The sequence below is a fragment of the Elaeis guineensis genome, chromosome 4, assembly GCF_000442705.2.
Source record: "Elaeis guineensis isolate ETL-2024a chromosome 4, EG11, whole genome shotgun sequence".
Taxonomy (NCBI): Eukaryota; Viridiplantae; Streptophyta; class Magnoliopsida; order Arecales; family Arecaceae; genus Elaeis; species Elaeis guineensis.
Window position 1 is genome coordinate 31,549,912 of NC_025996.2, and position 19,594 is coordinate 31,569,505.

The 19,594-nt window shown below is 34.4% G+C and overlaps 1 long non-coding RNA gene and 1 pseudogene across 1 annotated transcript; both read right to left on the reverse strand.

The window, feature by feature from the left end:
- Nucleotides 1-10,282: 10,282 nt before the first annotated feature.
- On the reverse strand, nt 10,283-18,936 carry LOC109505769 (uncharacterized). The gene is made up of 4 exons (XR_002164512.3): nt 18,587-18,936; nt 14,064-14,224; nt 11,234-11,334; nt 10,283-11,120 (listed from the first exon to the last, which is right to left on the reverse strand). It is a non-coding gene; the product is annotated as an uncharacterized lncRNA (long non-coding RNA).
- On the reverse strand, nt 14,394-17,777 carry LOC140856913 (uncharacterized; annotated as a pseudogene).
- Nucleotides 18,937-19,594: the final 658 nt, after the last annotated feature.

The following is a 19,594-nucleotide window of genomic DNA, read 5'->3' on the forward strand; positions in this document are numbered from 1 at the left end:
ATGGCTCTTGGTAGTCTTGCTGTCGAGTCAAATAGCTTTACTGAAGTTATTTGCCTTAACTCACTTGCATCATATTTGACTGGAATAACATCTATTAATGGGATCTATCTTTGGTTAGCTGATTTGCAAGACCATACAAATTAAAACCATCGCATATGTTGCATGTAATTTTTAATATTTCATGCAATTGGTGACACCGGAGTGTCCTCAGTAAAAGACAATGGAAAACAAAGTCCAAAAGACAACAACATCCTCTATTTTGGATCAATTTTGATCTCAAAATTAAATTATTCTAGAAGTTTGTATAGTGTGGGCTATATATGGTTAGAAAGTTTTATGAGTCTAGTTTCCAACACATCAAACTTTTCATAATTTGGAGCTTTCTAGAAAGAGTTATGAGTGTTTTACTAAAGCATAGTCTTTCTATCCGAGTTTGACTGCTATTATGAGTATTTCTTTGGAATTAAGTATCTTTAATCATTTTCTTATATTTCCTAAGTGTGTTTAATGTCCTATTAATTTTTTTCTTAGAAACCTAAGGCTAGAGGGATGTTCTAGCTTCTATAAATCCATATAATTATAAAACTTGAAAGCAGAATATTGAATACGAAAAATTAATTTGTTTTGTTCTCAAGAAGTGGACTTCTTCTTCTAGCTTCAATTCATTGGTGGAATTTTTTTGAGGATAAGCATCTTAGCTTCAACTCTTTGGTGGATTCCATTGAGGCCAAGCTTACTCTTTTGCCCATTTGGTGGATTCTTTAGGTGGGGGTGTCCTATCTTAGTTCACCATGCTACCTCGTTGTTCTCTGCTTATTTTTCGATATCAGTTTGGTATCAGAGCTCAAGGTTGATGGCTTTACGTTGTCGCAATCAAAACACGAGAGAACCAGCTGAAAGAGATCTTCATGATATCAAGACGGACGAATTATAGAGACAAGTGCAGCAACTTCATGATCGTCTACAGCACATTAAAAATACAAACCATGCTGATCATGTTCCAGATATTGGTGGTCCTGATGAAGAAGATGAAAATCTTTTTCATGATGCCCACGTTCAAGCCTCAAGTGGAGATGATTCCCGATGCTATCAAGCTCCAAGGAACCAAAATTCCAAGCAAGAACTCAACATCCGAATTAATATTCCAGAATTTGAAGAAAAAGTTCATCCGAAAGAATTCATCAATTGGATTCATTTCGTTGAACGTGTTTTTGATCACAAGGATGTTACTGAACATCAGAAGATGAAGTTAGTAGCTATTAAATTGAAAAAGCATGCATCCATTTGGTGGAAATATTTGAAAAAATAGTGAGCTCATGATGGTAAGAGCAGAATTGTTACTTGAGAAAAGATGAAAGAGCTAAAGAAGAAGTTCTTATCTGAACATTACCACCAAGATATCTTTCTCAAATTACATAATTTCAAACAAAAAGAGCTCTCTATAGAAGATTATACAGCTGAGTGTGATAATCTTTCAATACTTTATGCCCTTTATGAATCGAAAGAGCAAAAGATTGCTCGTTATCTTGGAGGACTTCGATCTGAAATCTGTAATATGGCTCAGTTACAGTCTTATTGGACATACAATGATGTGTCCAAGCTTGCCTTCAAAGTAGAAAAGCAGCTCAAGGAAACAAAAGGAAGTCAATCCTGACCATAGTTAAAAGTTGGAGCACCAAGCCGAAGGAGCACTTCAATCGCCAAACCAACTTCAGCAAATAAGTCCAATGCATCTCAGCTACCTCCAAGGAATGAACTAGCAGCCCCTACTCACCAAGGTACTTCTTAGTCCAATGTTCGTAGATGTTATAAGCGCCAAGAAATTGATCATATTGCTTTCGATTGTCCAAACCGAAGGATAGTAACTCTTATTGGAGAAGAAGATGAAGAAAAAACTCTAGACCCTCCTATCTTTGATGAAGCTGAAGATGAGGAAGAAGAGGTCACATATGGTGATCAAGAAGAGTTGCTAATCATTCAGTGAAATCTGAATTCTGCCTTTGTGGAAGAGGACAATTAGCTTCGCAACAACATCTTTCATACTCATTGCACCCCTCATGGCAAGGTGTGTGATGTTATTATTGATGGTGAAAGTTGTGAGAATGTGGTCACTACAAAAATGATGGATAAGCTGAACCTTAAAACTGTGACTCATCCTCAACCATACAAGCTATCATGGCCATGCAAAGAAAATGAGGTAAGGGTTGATAAAAATGTTTTGTTCAATTTTCTGTTGAAAAGAGGTATAAGAACGAGATATGGTATGATGTGGTGCCTGTGAATGCTTGCCATCTGCTTCTTGGATATCCTTGGCAATATGACAGAAAAGTCATTCATGATGGCTTCAAAAATACACTCTTTTGTAAAAGATGGAGTGAAGGTCGTATTAGGACCTATAAAGTTGAATGATTCTCTTAAGCCTCCATAAGAAAAGGGAGGTAATTTACACTCCAAATTTGAATTTTATGAAGCTTTGCATAATGAAGAAGAAACCTATGCTATTATTGTCTTAGAAGAGAATGAAGAGAAGAAGAAAATTCCAGCTGATATGCAGCCCTTATTTGAAGAATTTTAGGATGTTGTATCGAAAGAATTGCCAATAAGACTACCACCCATGAGAGATATCCAACATTGCATTGATTTCATTCCTGATGTTGTCCTTCCTAACAAGGCAGCCTATAGAATGAGCCCAAAGGAGCATGAGGAGCTTCAAAAGCAAGTAGATGAACTGATAGCGAAGAGATTTGTACAAAAGTATGAGTCCATATACTGTTCTAAAGAAAGATGGATCGTGGCGTATGTGCATTGATAGTAGGGCAGTAAACAAGATTACTATCAAGTATTGCTTCCTATATCATGTTTTGATGATCTTCTTGATCAACTACATGGTGCTTGCATATTCTCCAAGATTGATCTTCGCAGTGGGTATCATCAAATCTAGATGAGGGCATGTGATGAATGGAAGACCGCCTTCAAGACAAGAGATGGACTTATAAGTGGACAGTAATGCTTTTTGATCTTTCTAATGCTCCTAGTACTTTCATGTGTCTTATGAATCATATCTTTAAACCTTTCATTGGAAAGTTTGTTGTTGTATACTTTGATGATATTCTTGTACATAGCAAAGATACTGGGCAGCATCTTGAACACTTGCAACAAGTTTTTAGCATGCTAAGAGAGCAAAAGTTGTATGCTAATACGAAGAAGTGTGAATTTTTTACCGATAGTCTGGTTTTCTTAGGCTAGTTGTGTCAAGTGAAGGAATAAAAGTGGATCCTAGCAAGGTAGAAGCCATCATCAGCTGGCCAAAACTGAAATCTATCCATGAAGTTCAAAGTTTGCATGGTCTTGCTTCATTTTATCATCACTTCATCTAGAAATTCAGCACTATCATCTCTCCAATCACCGAATGTATCAAAAGCAGCACATTCAAGTAGAGTGAAGATGCTCAAAAAGGCTTTGATCTTATTAAAAAGAAAATGACTGAGGCACCTATACTAGTACCTTCAGATTTCGGCAAGAAGTTTGAAGTGGACTGTGATGCTTCTACTATAGGCATTGGTGTTGTCTTTAGTCAAGAAGGAAGGCCAATTGCTTATTTCAATAAGAAATTAAGCAACAACAGACGTAACTACTCTACTTATGATAAGGAGTTCTATGCTATTATTAGAGCCTTGGATCATTGGAGTCATTATCTATTGCCAAAAGAGTTTATTCTCTTCTCAGATCATGAAGCATTAATATTTATCAATGGATAACATAAACTTAACAAGAGACATGCACGTTGGGTGAAGTTTCTTCAAGCTTATACTTTTCACATCAAACATAAATCAGGAAAGCAAAATCAAGTGGCTGATACTTTGAGCCGTAGATATTCCTTACTGTCCACTACGTAAGTAAGAGTCTTAGGCTTTGAAATGGTGAAGGAATTATATGAAGATGATCCATACTTTGGGCTGATATAGAAAGAGTGTTCTAAGGGCCATTCTCACACTTCCTACTCCAAGATGGTTATCTTTTCTAGCAAAATCAGTTATGCATTCCTCAAGATTCTTTGAGAATATCCATTATCAAAGAAGCTCATAGAGGAAGATTGGGTGGACACTTTGGAAGAGACAAGACACTTGCTCTTGTTCAAGAAAAGTCCTATTGGCCTCGAATGGAATGGGATGTGGCATATTACATAGAGCGATGTCGAACTTGTCATGTTACCAAAACTCATAATCAAAGCACAGTTTATACACCCTACTGCCAGTTCCAGTAGCACCATGGAAAGACGTGAGCTTAGACTTTATGATGGAATTACCTAGAACTCTGAGGGATAAGGATTCAGTTATGGTAGTCATTGATTGGTTATCTAAAATGGCTCATTTTGTTTCATATCATAACACTCTGGATGCTTCTCAAGTTGCTGATTTATATTTCAAAGATATTGTTAGGCTCCATGGAATTCTCAAGACTATAACTTCGATCGTGATCCCAAGTTCATGAGTTACTTTTGGTGTACTCTTTGAAGGAAGTTGGAAACTAATTTGCAGTTTAGTTCTTCTCATCACCCACAAACTGATGGACAAACAGAAGCTGTTAATAGAAGCTTGGGCAACCCTTTGCGGAGCTTAGTTGAAAAAAATATTCGCCAATGGGGTTGGCGTTATCACAATCTGAGTTTACTTACAATCATTCAGTGAGCCAAACAACCGGAATGAGTCCTTTTCAAGTAGTCTATGGATGTAACCCCATTAGTCTATTAGACTTGGCTTCCCTTTCTACTTCCCATAATTTCAATGGAGATGCTGAAACTCAAGCCTAGAATATCAAAAGTTGCATAAACTTATTCGGGACTGTATTGCTAAGCAAAATGAGAAGTATCAAAATCAAGCCAATAAGTTTCGAAAGTTTGCAGCTTTTAAGGAAGGAGATTTAGTTTGGATCCATCTATGAAAATAAAGGTTTCCTAGAGGACTCATGGAAAGCTTAAGCCATGAGCTGATGAACCTTTCAAGGTTCTCCAACGAATTAGAGAGAATGCTTATAAAATTAAACTATCGGACGACTATGACGTTTCTGCAACTTTTAATATAGCTGCTCTTTCTTCCTATCATAGTGAGCATAAAGATGAAGATCTGAAAGAAAATTTGGGTATAGTGGAAGCGAATAACATTGGAGTATCCTCAGCAAAAGATAATAAAAAATAAAGTTTTCTATCTACAGTCCAAAAGACAGTAGCATCCTCTATTTTGGATCAACTTTAATCTCAAAATTGAATTATTCTAGAAGTCCATATAGTATGGGCCATATATGGTTGGAAAGTTTTATGAGTCTAGTTTCTAACGCATCAAACCGTTCATAATTTGAAGCTTTCTAGAAGAAGCTATGAGTGTTTTACTAAAGCACAATCTTTTTATCCAAGTTTGACTGCTATTATGAGTATTTCTTGGGAATTAAGTATCTTTAATCATTTTTTTGTATTTTCTAAGTGTGTTTAATGTCCTGTTAATTTCTTTCTGGGAAATCTAAGGGTAGAGGGATGTTCTAGTTTCTATAAATCCATGCAATTTCAGAACCTGAAAGCAGAATATTGAATACCAAAAATTAATTTGTTTTGTTCTCAAGAAGTGGATTTCTTCTTCTAGCTTCAACTCATTAGTGGAATTCCTTTGAGGATAAGCATCTTAGCTTCAACTCTTTGGTGGATTCTATTAAGGCCAAGCTTGCTCTTTTGTCCATTTGGTGAATTTCTTGGGTGAGGGTGTCCTATCTTGATTTACTTGTGCTACCTCCTAGTTTTCTGCTCATTTTTCGATGTCAATTGGGAACCCAATTACATGATGCACGAAACTTATTACAATCCAACACAACCAGCCTATGCAATTAATTATTTTTAAATATTTTGCGAAAGAATGAAAAAAATAAATATTAAAATCATATGCCACCACCCGATTTTAACACGAGTTCAAGCTTGGGCTCCTCAATGATGAATGACTTGGCTTATATCCACCTTTTATATTTGGATATTTTTATTGAGAAAAACTGTTAAGAGAATTCAGAGAAGCAAAATAAAATATCAAAACTAGATTAGTTTGAGCTAGGAAGATGCTACATACCTGCATCAGAGCTTTTCAATATCCATAAAAATCCTATGCTCATTTATTAAACAGGATAGTAAACTTGTCCTTCTGCTTCATAGAATATCTTTCTTATATCCTTTCTAATAATTTCTTATATCTTTGCATGATATTTGCTTTTATGAAGAAAGTCATTCGAAAGAATAATAAAACCATCCATATTCTTAAAATAAAATATATATTAAGGTCTAGGCCGACTACTCGACAAAAAACTTTACAAAACCACATTATAATGCTAGCAAAAAAGTGGGGAAAGATCGCATTTTATTTTCTATAACACATATTTGAAATGGAAGGTTTATGATTAATCATTCAGACTTTTTGTAAGCAAACTTTTCTTTGAAAGTATAGTTATTTTTGTAAGGATTTTTTTCAAAATCATATGCAGAAGATTAGAACATAAAATCATAGATGCATATCTATATCCACTATTGATTTTCAGAATTCGGATGCTCAGACGAACATCGAAGGCCAAATCCTTCTCTCCAGCTTCCTCTCAAGAGGACTAATCTCATAGCATTTATAGAAAGTGAAGAGAGGACCTAGCCAAATCTGAAACAAACTCTAACAGATCCTCCCATCATGGGCTTAAGTTAGGTTCTGGCCTACACTGTGCTCCTCCAATCACACCATCCAACATAAGGACGCATAGCCCAAAACACAGATCACCAACAATATTAGGCTTACATGCATATCCATTAACTCAGATCATATAATCAATCCATTTTTAATAAAATAAAAATAATTAATTAATGGCAGCTCATAATCAAAAAAAATTTCACATTCTCCCACTTGGGCAATATTAATATAATTATGATTTTAAAATTTTAAAAATATTTTATTTTGAAAATGACTCTCGGGCTGAATAATAGAAAAGACAGTATGTGGCCATGATTTTAAAAAATATATGACCCATAGACAGTACCTTAAATTAACTTGATCTAATATATCAATTATACTGAATCATGCGAGTCATTGCATCTTTATTTGACACAAAACCTATCCATGGTTACGAACGTCACTAATCTATCGACATGAGGCTTGGTGTGGTAGTATAGCATGAAAATAGTATCCAAAAGTGATCCAAATATATGTTATTTGCATTGTCAGTCTTCTAATTTCTCTTCAACATGCTTCGATACAAAATAAGCAAGAGAAATTTTAACACAGCTTCAATAACAAGCCATTCTATTTCACATACTCAACATGGTGTCAATGACAAGATAGCATAACATATCTGAGACTCGACACATGATTTTATATTTCATATAATAGGTACATAAACAAAAAATATCTTCAAATGTACTAAAATAAATATGTACACATAACTAAAAAATTAATATAAGTATACCATTAATTTATCATATCAACAATATATATTAATATTCATCATAAGTGTATGAGATAGAAAAAAGATCTATAACAATAAAACATCAATAAAACCCAAATACAAAGCCATTCCCACTAACCAAGTACATAAAAAAAATTAAATGTCTGTACTTTTAACATACCTTATAAAGCATATGAGACTAAAACCCTTGGTCAGAGGATCAGCCAACATGGACTCTGTATCTATGTGCTCAACAAAAATATCCCCTTTCTTCACAAGGTCCCTTACTGTCAGATACTTCAGCTCCAAATATTTAGATCCATTGAAAGATTTATTATTCTTTGTAAAGAATACATCAGCTTTATTATCACAATAGATTGTCAGTGGTCTAGAGGTAAAATAAATAAACTCAAGTCCTGTAATAAGATTTCTCAGCCAAATTGCTTGAGTAGCAGCCCCATAACAGGCAATGAATTTAGCTTTCATAGTGGAAGAAGTAGTTAGGATTTGTTTAACACTCCTTCAGAATATTACACCTCCAGCTAATATAAAATATATCATGAAGTTGATTTAAAATCATCAGGGCATCCAACAAGATTTGAATCTAAATAGCCTACCAAGTCTAGATCATCAGCTTTCTATACACAATCATATAATCCTTGATTTTTTGTAAGTACCTCATCCCTCTCTTTGTAGAAACCCAATGTTGAAGCATAGATTTGATAGATATCTATCAAGAATTTTACTATGAAGGCAATATCAGGTCAGTGCAAATTTGAGCATACATCAGACTCTCTATAGCACTGGCATAAGGCACATACTTTATCTGATCTTTCTCAAGCTCATTTTTGGGGACAATGATCTTTACTGAACTTATCACCCTTGGCAACATGTGTATCACATGGTTTGTAATTCTACATATTAAATCTTTCAAGAATCTTATTAATATATGCCCTCTATAACAAACCCAACAGATGACATGATTGTCTCTATGAATTTCAATACCCAGAATAAAGGTTGCCTCCCCAAGATCTTTCGTATCAAAAGTCCTAGATAGTATTTGTTTAGTCTCACTAAGCAAACCAAAATCACTACTAGTAAGTAAGATGTCATCAATATATAAAACAAAAAAAAAAAACTTACTCTCACTGATTTTAAGATAGATGCACTATTCAACCTTGTTTTCCTTATAGCCAAGAGAGGTTACCATCTCATCAAATTTCAAGTATTATTGCTGAGATGCTTATTTTAAGCCGTAGATGAACTTCTTTAATTTGCAGACTAAATGCTCTCTCCCACTTTCTTAAAAATTCTCAAGCTATTTTATATACACTTTCTCACTCAGATTACCATTCAGGAAAGCAGTTTTAATGTCCATTTAATAAAGCTCCAAGTCATAATAGACCACTAAAGCCATAATGATTTTGAAGGAATCATTTGAGGATAATGGAGAGAAAGTTTCAATACAGTAATTCCTTCTTTCTAAGTAGTCTTTAGCAACTAATCTAACCTTGAAACAATCAATTCTTCCCTTAGAATCTTTTTTAATCTTGTACACCTATTTGCACCCAATAGATTTACAATTCTCAGGAGGCTTAATAAGCTCCCATACTTTATTATTAGCCATAGACCGTATTTTCTCTTTCATAGCATCTTTCTATAAATCAGATTGAGGACAGCTCACAGTATCATAATATCATGATATGTTACTAGATCAATCACATATCCAATGTTATAGCCACTTTTCCTAAGATAAAAAAAATCATCAAAAATAGCAGGCCTTCTCTGTCTCATAGATCTTTTTAATGGAACCTCCTCAACAGACTGAATTGGTTGAAGATTCTCAACAGAAGTAAAAGCATAAGGAGTCTGAATATCTACTCTATCAATAGGTATAGGAACAATATTTTCATGTGATACAGACACAGAAATGGAGACAGTCTAAACCTAACTACTATCACTACAAAAAAACTGTTAATTACCGATGGATAAAATCCATCTTTACTCAGTCTCTTTTCCATCGCTAAACCTGATAGAGACCGCCTAGCGACTGATTAGCGATGAAACTAAAGCTGTAGCAAAAAGCTTCATCGCTAAACTAGTGATGGACTTTTTTGCTATCCATAATCCATTGCTAAATTTATTTAGTGACAGATTAATGATGCCATTTCGGCCGTTTCTAAAATTATGGCACAATCCTAATAAGATGTAATAATTTGTCTCTAATGTGTCACAATTTGTTACTAAAAAAAATTAAAAAAAAAATAAAATATTACTAATCCGTCATTATGCGATCTTTAATATAATTACAAAAACTTATCGTCTGTCGCTATTTTGATAGTATTCAGTTGATAATATAATATATGATTTGTCGCTACTTTGTCACTAGTCCGTCATTAAAACTAAATATTTTCTATCGCTATATTGTCAATATGTGGTTGTTAATGTTGTGTCTCATTAGTCGCTAATTTGTTGCTAGTGTATCGTTAAATATAAATATATTTTGTTACTGTTCTGTCACTATTCTATTACTACACTATTTATCTAACATCTTTGTTAGTCTTTAATCTGTCACTATTATGTTGTTAATTTTGTTTTTAAGATTAGATTCTTCGACAGTCCGTCTCTATTTTATCACTAAAATTTTTAATTTTTCTTCCTATTTTTTCAATACCTAAAATTAGTACCTATATAACTAATAATATCCAGCAATATCCAATCTCCTATTTCCTGCGTCAAGCAATATCAATTCCTCCATTTTCACAAGATACACTCAATCATAAAATCTATAATATTTTATCTAAAATCAATAAATTATAATGTTCACAATACCATAAGTATGTGTAAATACACATAGAATACATATAATGTCAATCACATATGTCTAAAACATATGAAATACCCAAACAATAAAGTATCCAAAACAAGACAAATGGCACAAAATAAACTATGAAGTGTCTAGATTTGTATCCCCTCTACCACAGCTATATCCACTTCTATCTTTCTCTGACACATGTTGCTTTGAAGTAGAGCCCTAAACATCATACATCCATGTATAAGTATGATATAACACAAAAAATGAAGAAAGATATAAAAATTATATTTTTTCAACTATCCGAGGTCGAGTTGGAGTTTGAGCTGTCGAAGGAAATGTAGATGGAGTGTATGGGTGTGGTGGCATCCATCCAGGAAGAGCAGCCCACCAAGCAAATGACCATCGTCATGGAGCTGTAGTCAGAGTCGTATCCGAAGATCTAGGAGAATTCTCAGCTGTCGATCCAGATGATGTCAGTGGTGGTTGTGGATGTATCAATTGAGACAAGCCATGAAGAATCCGGTCTATAGATTGTTGTTGTGCAAAAAGAACCGACCTATTGAATTTTGTTGTATTGAATATTCTGATTTAACTTATCCATATTCTCCCACATAAGATGCATCTCCCTCGTCTCCTCATCGTTCGAATGTGGCTGTGCACCACAACCAACGATGCTATTTTGAGATGATGGATTGTTGGATTTGGATGGAGGAACTAAGGTATAACCTAACCCAAATATTCTACCCTTTTTGAACGGTCCCGCAACAGCCAACCAAGCCTCCTCATCCAAAGAAAGATAAGAAGATAGATCCTCACCATACTTCTGTCGCATGATAGTATCATATTTCTCCTGCAATATAAAATCAAAAAAAAATTCAATATATAAACAATTAATATGACAACATGCCTTACGACAATAAATATACGCAAAGTAGAAAAGAACAAAAGAAGAAAAATACTTACACTCACTATCTTTGCTTTCTCAGATGTAAAGGTACCATCTTTTCTCTTGTGAGTGTATTCAAACAACTCTTTGTGACATATCGATCTGTCAAGCATCATTTCTATAATAATTTAAAGACTATAAATTAATGCTCTATGCTTATGAAAAAGTATCATAAAGGAAACAATAATTACTTCAAACATGTCTCCAAACATTGATCTGAACTCAAATGTCAACAATAATGGTAAAAAAAGAAATGAAAAAATACTAATGCTGTTAATTCCTATCTTCTCAAGTCCTCTATTTTGGTTTGTTGCTACAATGTATCTTTTGTTACGGCTTAAATAAATATTCTCTCTTCTACCACAAAAAAATATTGATTTGAAAAAGATGTGGAAGGTTGGAATATTGATGGTGTAATTAAACACGTCTCCAAACATTGAAAAAATCAAAAATCAAATTCGAAAATTAAGGTGCTTGCAGATAAAATTAGTGCCAAAGAGAGCTCTAAAAGTACATACCATATGCCTACCATGAGCATACATGGTAGCAGATCTGCCTGTGTGGATGCTTATATCAGACTGTTAATGGTTTTTTGATGCAGTCTTAGACTTCTTCTGCTATTCTTCTTTTGTCCACTCGCCACCAAATTCGTCCATTTCTCAGCAGTCATAAAAAAGGGCCCTTTACTTTTGTTTCACTCAAATCTTCTGTATTATTATTTTGCATTACCCATTTCCTTAAATAGTTTAGCCTTTGACTAAGTCATCTTCCTACAACTTCATAAAAATCTTTTTCAATACACTTTTGTAAGGTCAGGAGCAAATTTATAATTATCCTGTAAATGTTATAGAAGCACATCAATCAGTAAAAAGTATTAACCTAAAATTAATAAAAATAAGAATCAAGTATACAATTACTAAACAAGTTTGTTTCATATATACAAAAATTCATCAAACAAGAATTCTTCAACTCCATGGGATACATGGACCATCTGATACAACCATTTGAAAGGTTATCCAAAATCTTTCTTGAGATGTATCGTGCGGCATCACCAGGATAAAATTTCTCCCTAAAACAAAAATAATACAAAGGAACTATAGTTAAGTGCCAACATGTACATTTATACAATATAGAACAACCACAAAGCCTACTTTTGTTTTTACTCACGGTGCATGTGCAGGAACAACAGTCAGGACAGGCTCTTCATCATCTTTGAAGACCCGATTCTGGTTCTCCTGGTGCTATATTTGCAGCTGCTGTAGGTGGTGCTGTGTCTCGGGTTATCTCTGGTAGTGACGCTGTGTCTCGAGTAGCATTGTCTTGGTTGTCTCTGAATATTCTGTATCTGAAGGTGCATTGTCTTGGACTATCCCTAATGGTGTTGTATCTTGAGGTGCATTAACTATAGTTGTAGATGCCGTTAAGTCTAGAGGTGTAGTCTCTTGAGCTGTATTTTTATCCAAAATACAGGTATTTATGTCATTATGCATTCATGTCATGACAATGTAAAGATCAGTTATTAGATATGCTATTATTGTCAGTTATTAGAAATGCTGCTATTTAATCTTCTTTTAAAAGAAAAGGACCATTAATCACATTAAATCACCTTCTATGGTTAATGAATTGACCAATAAATCACCTTGTGTTCAAGAAAAGTCAGAATCTGGCAATAGAACCGAAATGAAATAAAAAGCAGGCAATCATGATGTAAATGAAGATGCTCCATTTTTTTTTTTTTGGTTAAAAAAACTTTAGCTTGACACAAGGCTCTTGAACAAAAGGAGTCTTTATATACAAAACCATGCTACAAACTTTTGCTTTACATACCAACTTCTTTGTACAATCAAGAAAAAAGAATATGTAACCATCTCATTTAGCAAACATTGAAGACAGAGAATTTTAAACATGAAGTTAATTTGAAATTCTTCAACTAACTTTATAAACACAGTCAAACTTTAAAAAAAAATAACTGAGTACGTGCCATGTTGACCTAATACCAAGTGCTGGTGGCCCAGTACTAGATCAGTATGATACATGCCAGTTAAACATTGACTGGCACTCATAGGTGGAACTTGAAACCTGCGAGCAAAGAAGCACATTGACACACTCAAATCCAACTCTATGCACATAAACATGCACATTGCCTTACTCTTCTCTGATCAATTTTTGCCAATATGCAAAAGATTTGTGGGCTTGTCACATTCATCTTCCACGTTTGTTCCATAAGTTCACATTGTTTCCATAAGTTCACAGAAGGCATCACAGAATTATATCCATCAGGGGGGGTGTTTAGCAAAGTCTTTCACTAGCATTTTGAAATATCTCTCTTAATATTATGTGAATAAGTTCTTACTAAGATCATTACTGGCACAACAAACTGGCACAACAAACTGGCACAATATCATATTTTAAACAATATCATGTTTTAAACTATGACCAAACTGGCACAATGTCATGCTTTAAACAATATCATGTTCACTTCTTTTTTTTGTCACTGCTTCTTTCTAAAGACCAAACTGGCACAACAATGACCCCTTTTCTTATGTTTGCTGGAACACAACAATGACTCATTGCACAAACAATGAAAGCCACTGTTTTAGTTCTCTGAAGTTCGGACGAGATGTTACTATCTAATAAAAAAATACCATAAGAAAGGGGGAAAAAAGAGGGTAGTATGAGTTGTGTAAGAATCATATGGAGAAAGCAAACAAATAGGCATGTAATAGAGGTGTAAAAAAGATTTCTTATATTGAGAAAACCAAATAGCATCAATAAAACCGCATCGTGGTTAATGTGCCCATTTAATACTATCTTATTTGATATCATTTTGTGCCAAATGCAACTCACAAGTTGTGTGGTTAGATGGAGATTGTCACAGAGATCCATCTCCAGATTGATGTTGATCACCCCCTTTCGACGTTTGCGCACAATATTTGTGATCCCCCTTTTTGGAGCCAACTTTCCTTCTTTAGAATTCTTCAAACTCTTCAAACACCTCATATTGTTTTCTGAAACAAGCATCACATAGTAAAAAACATCATGAAAACTCATATAAGTACATGAACACTAAAGAGAATAATTTTTCTTTTAAAAAAACACAACATTATATACCTGGACATTAAACAAAATTAATATCATCGTCGCTAGGTGCGTCTGGTTCCAACTCGACATTGTCCCTCATCTCACCATCATCACGATCATTTGGAGCTCTTCTTCCTCTTCTTCTATATCCTCAACCTTATCTCCATCATCAATATCATCAACATATCTTAACACCTCTCTTGGATCAACTTCTTCTGTTTGATCTTCATCATTAAGTATTATGGCTTCATTAAGATCATCATCTATGGCAGAATCAATGTGAGATGGTCCTACTTCATCATCTTGGTAATAATCATCATCTTTTGATCTCTCTTCCATTGACTCATTTTCATATATCTCATTAGGAAACAATTTGGCTTTCATTTTACAAACAGCCCACCAATCATTTCTTTCTTTATTCTTTGAATTTGGATACTTGGTGTAGTACACTTGTTGCGACTGGCTTGCTAATATGAATGGCTCATATGTACTCAATTTTGACTTGTAATTAATATCAACAATGTTGTACTTTTTATCAATCCTAACTCCTTGTGAAGGGTAAACCAATGACATTTGAAAATAACTACACGATTACCATATCCAATGTAATCCAATTCCAACACCTCTTCCACAATGCCATAGTAATCTAATTCATTTTCATTATAATTGTTCCCCCGAACACAAACACCACTATTATTTGTCCTCTTATTCTACCTATGAGCACGAGTGTAAAATCGATAACCATTCACTATATAACCATTGTAATATCGCACTTCTTTAAAAGGACCATAGATGAACTTTCGAACTTTTGGGTCTTGAATTTCATTTCTGTTAGCCTAAAATAGAAACAACAGTATAACAAGCTTCAAGATGATATTGCATCATTTCATGTAAATAAATTAAATTATGTAACTAAAACTTACAAGCTCTTTTATCCACTGTGAGAAATGCAGTTCACGCATTTTCTCAACCTCAGCATCAGTAATGGAAGGATTATTTTGTCGTAATTCATTGTCAAATTCTCTAGCAATTTATGCGAGGACAACCTTATTAGCATTCATAAACCAGTACAAATAAATAGCTATGTGATTGGAATGAGTAAATATAAGATGGACTGTAAACTTACGCAATATAAGTTTCAACCTCAATGCAATTTAGGAGAACGTATAACTCAGCGGCTCGTATCTCTTCATCTGACAAATATTGTTTCCAACTTCTTCCTAATGGACGATCCAAAAATGTGAATATAGATAGGCGATCTTGAATATCAACATATCCACCATCATCATTGCGAGGGACTTTAGTTCGTCGAGTTTGAATATGAGGTTCAAAATAAAGCGAGCAAAAATTAAAAATTTCTTCAACTGTATAAGCTTCGCTAACAGAACCTTCAACCTTAACTTTGTTGCGAACTTTTTTCTTTAATTCATGCATGCACCTAAAACAATAAGCATAAAGGTTTAATTAATTCATACTTATTACGACATGTATGAAAATAAGAACATAATGATGGGGAGATTTACCTCTCAAAAAGGTACATCCATCTATATTGCACAGGCCCTCCTACCTTTGCCTCATATGGCAAATGTATGGTCAGTACTCCATAAAATCGAAAAATATAGGAGGAAATATTTTCTCTAACTTACAAATTAACTCTACTATACTTTTCTCAAGCAATTTCATCTGATTTACTTGAAATTCAGGAATACATAAATATCTGAAGAATTGACTGAGCTCAGTCAATGCCCTCCATATTGGCTTAGGTAGTAGATCACGAAATGCCAAACGTATCAACCTCTGCATGAATACATGACAAATCATGACTTTTCATACCATGAATTTTGCCCTCATCCACATTTACACCTTGAGTTATATTAGAAACATATCCATCTGGAAACCTCAATTGTTTAACCCACTCGCACACATCCTTAATTTGGTTTTGTGCTAAGACAAAGGATGCCTTGGGTTTAACCAATTTGCCTCCAACTTCTTTTAACTCAAGCTCTGGTCGTTTGCAGAACTGTTTTAAATCACAACGGGCTTGCAAAGTATCTTTTGTCTTACCTTTAATATCCATGATAGTGTTAAAGACATTATCAAATACATTCTTCTCAACATGCATAACATCCAAGTTGTGACAAATGAGGTTCGTGGACCAATAAGGTAACTCCCAAAATATACTTATTTTAAGCCAATTATGCTCCATCCAAACCCAATGAATTTTTGTGGACCACTCTTAGTAGCAAAAGTGATTTGATCAAACTATTTTACTCTAGCTTTCACTTCCCTTCCAGTCAATCGAAGTATAGGATCTTTTTTCTCCACAGTGGATTTAGTAAATGCATCCTTTTGTTTTCGAAATGTATGATTGGAGGGAAGAAATCGTCGATGACAGTCAAACCAACATAACTTCTTACTATCACCCTTTAATGTGAAAGACTTAGTATCTCCCATACAGTAAGGACATGCAAGTCTACCGTATGTGCTCCATCCTAACAACATCCCATAAGCAGGAAAATCACAAATTGTCCACATTAATGCAGCCTTCATGTTAAAATTTTGTTTTCGATGTGCATCAAAAGTGCAAACACCCTCATTCCACAACATCTGTAGTTCATCGATTAATGGCCTTAAGCAAACATCTATACTTTTACTAGGTGACTTCGGACCAGGAATGACCAATGTTAGGAATAAATTACGTCTATCCATGCACATTCCAGGAGGTAGATTATACAGAGTCAAAAAAATAGGCCAGCATGAATAAGGTGTTGAGCTTGATGTGAATGGGTTGAACCCATCAGTACAAAGACCTAATCTAATATTCCGACAATTACTTGAAAACTCTGGATGCATCAAATCAAATTGCTTTCATGCTTTCCCATCCGTCGGATGCGAAATTACAGCAGAATCACGTCGAACCCCTTCCTTATGCCATCTCATATGCATTGCAGTCTTGCTTGACATATACAATCGTTGGAGTCTAGGAGCAAGAAGAAAATATCGCAATACCATATGTGGTACATTGCATTTTTTTTTGCCCACCTCCTCATTGGACTTGAATCGAGGATGACCACATACAGAACAGTCTATTTTCTGACTATCATTCATGTAGTACAACATGCAAAAATTTGGATAAATATTTATCTTCCGATAGCTCAGTCCCAATTCCTTCACAATTTTTTTTGATTGATAGAAATCTTCAAGCAACTTTTCATCCTTAGGTAACATGCTTTTAATTATTAAAAGCATTCGATTGTAATATGCCTCTCTCATACTAAACTCTGATTTCAAATTCAACAACTGAGTGACCGCTGATAACCTAGTATGCATACTGCAACCCTCCCATAGTGACTCGTCGGCTTCTTTAAGCAATTTATAGAACTTAGTAGCTGTTGGATTTGGAACTTCATCAAAATCCTCCCTAGCATCATTATTCAATTCAGGCATCCTTATGGCATCTATAACCATATCCACATAAGAGTTCATACCACCTGCCACTCCTCTATCAATAGTTTTAGGATTAGACTCCTCAGATCTAGAATAAGATTCTCCATGCAGCGTCCAGGTCCGATAGCCATCAACAAAGCCTTTCTTGTAGAGATGAACCATCGCTTCATCAGGTATCAAGAATTTTCTATTCTTATACTTAAGACAAGGGTAAAGAATTTTCTCATTTTCCATGTGCGATGGATTAGAAATTGCAATGTCAATAAACTTAGCAACTTCATTTTTAAATTCATCTGTCACCATTCCCTTATAAATCCTACGATGCATCCAACTCTGGTTCGTCATCTCTGCCTATTCTATGAAGTGATAAATAACAAAATTTAAGCAAACATATGCTCAAAAGGTATGCAAAAATTTAAAAAAAAACCAAGAGAGTTTAAAACCCCAAACTTATTAAAATAAAAAGTTCTTAGCATATAAACAGCCAACTTCAAGAGGAGTTTATAGTTTTATGCATTCTATATCCGTTCCAATGTATATCAGGTCCATACCTATATGAAGTCCTCCTTCCCCACAGATCTCTAAAAAAGAAAATGAAATGAAAAGCCCTCCATTCCAACTTCATCTTCCCGATATTTTTCTTTGTTTTCATCTCAAGAATCAACTCACACTGGCACAAACGATTGGAATCCCATAAATCCCATATATTTTAGACAAAAGCCCAAAATGGAACCTGAGAAACCCCTCCATCTCTCTCAAGTGCTCTCCTTACCCCAAAAAAAATAATGAAACGAATAGAAAAAGAAGTGGAAAGAAAAAAATGATCAGGGAAAAGGTCTTACCTTAAATTTTTCTGTCTTTCCTCTGTTTTCGTGGATTTTTCCTCTGTTTTCGTCCGATTTTCCTCTCCCTTTTTCCATCCTTAGGAGTCCGAACCGGGTAGGAGGCTTGGGGCATCCGAATAGGGTCAGTTGTTGTCCTATTTTCCTCTCCCTTTTTCCGTCATCAGGAGTCCCAACCGGGTGGGAGGCTTGGGGCGTCCAAATAGGGTCAATTGTTGTCCTATTTTCCTCTCCCTTTTTCTGTCATCAGGAGTCCCAACCGGGTGGGAGGCTTGCGACGGTCGAATAGGGTTGCACGACGGGAGGATGCCGGGGTTTCGCGTTGGGTATTTCCTTTTGTTTCGTTTCTGTTTTTGGTTTCAATCGGATGGGAGAATGGCGCTGAATATTTCCTCTTCGGTGAGTCTCAATCGAGTGGGAGGCTTGAGCGCGGGTTGCCAGACGCCAAGCAAAATTTTATGTTTGAAATCTAAATTTAATTTATTTTAAACTATTATTAATGTAGAATTGATAATTAAATCGAGTTAAATTAAATATAAATTAGATCAAAAATCCATCAATTCTAATTTAATCTATTTATATTAATAAAAAAAATTAATTTAAATTTAATTTGATCATTTATTAGACAGATGATTTGATTTAATTCATATAATCTATTTATTAAATAGATCAAATTAAGATATATATATATATATATATATATATATATATATATATATATATATATATATATATATATATATATATATATAGATTTAATATGTTAAATCGATTTGGATTTAATGGATTTAAACATATTAAGCGGGTTAGCTTAAATACAACAGAAATAGATTAAGCATATTTCAAATAAATTAATGATCCAGGAGGGCCATCAGATTTAATGTGAATCATTTTGGCCACTATGAATTAATGATCTAGGAGGATCGTTGGACTTGGTGAAACTGTTGGCTCGTAAACTGGAGAAGTCCAGCTCCACTAGATCATTGACTCATCAATGTTATGGAGCAG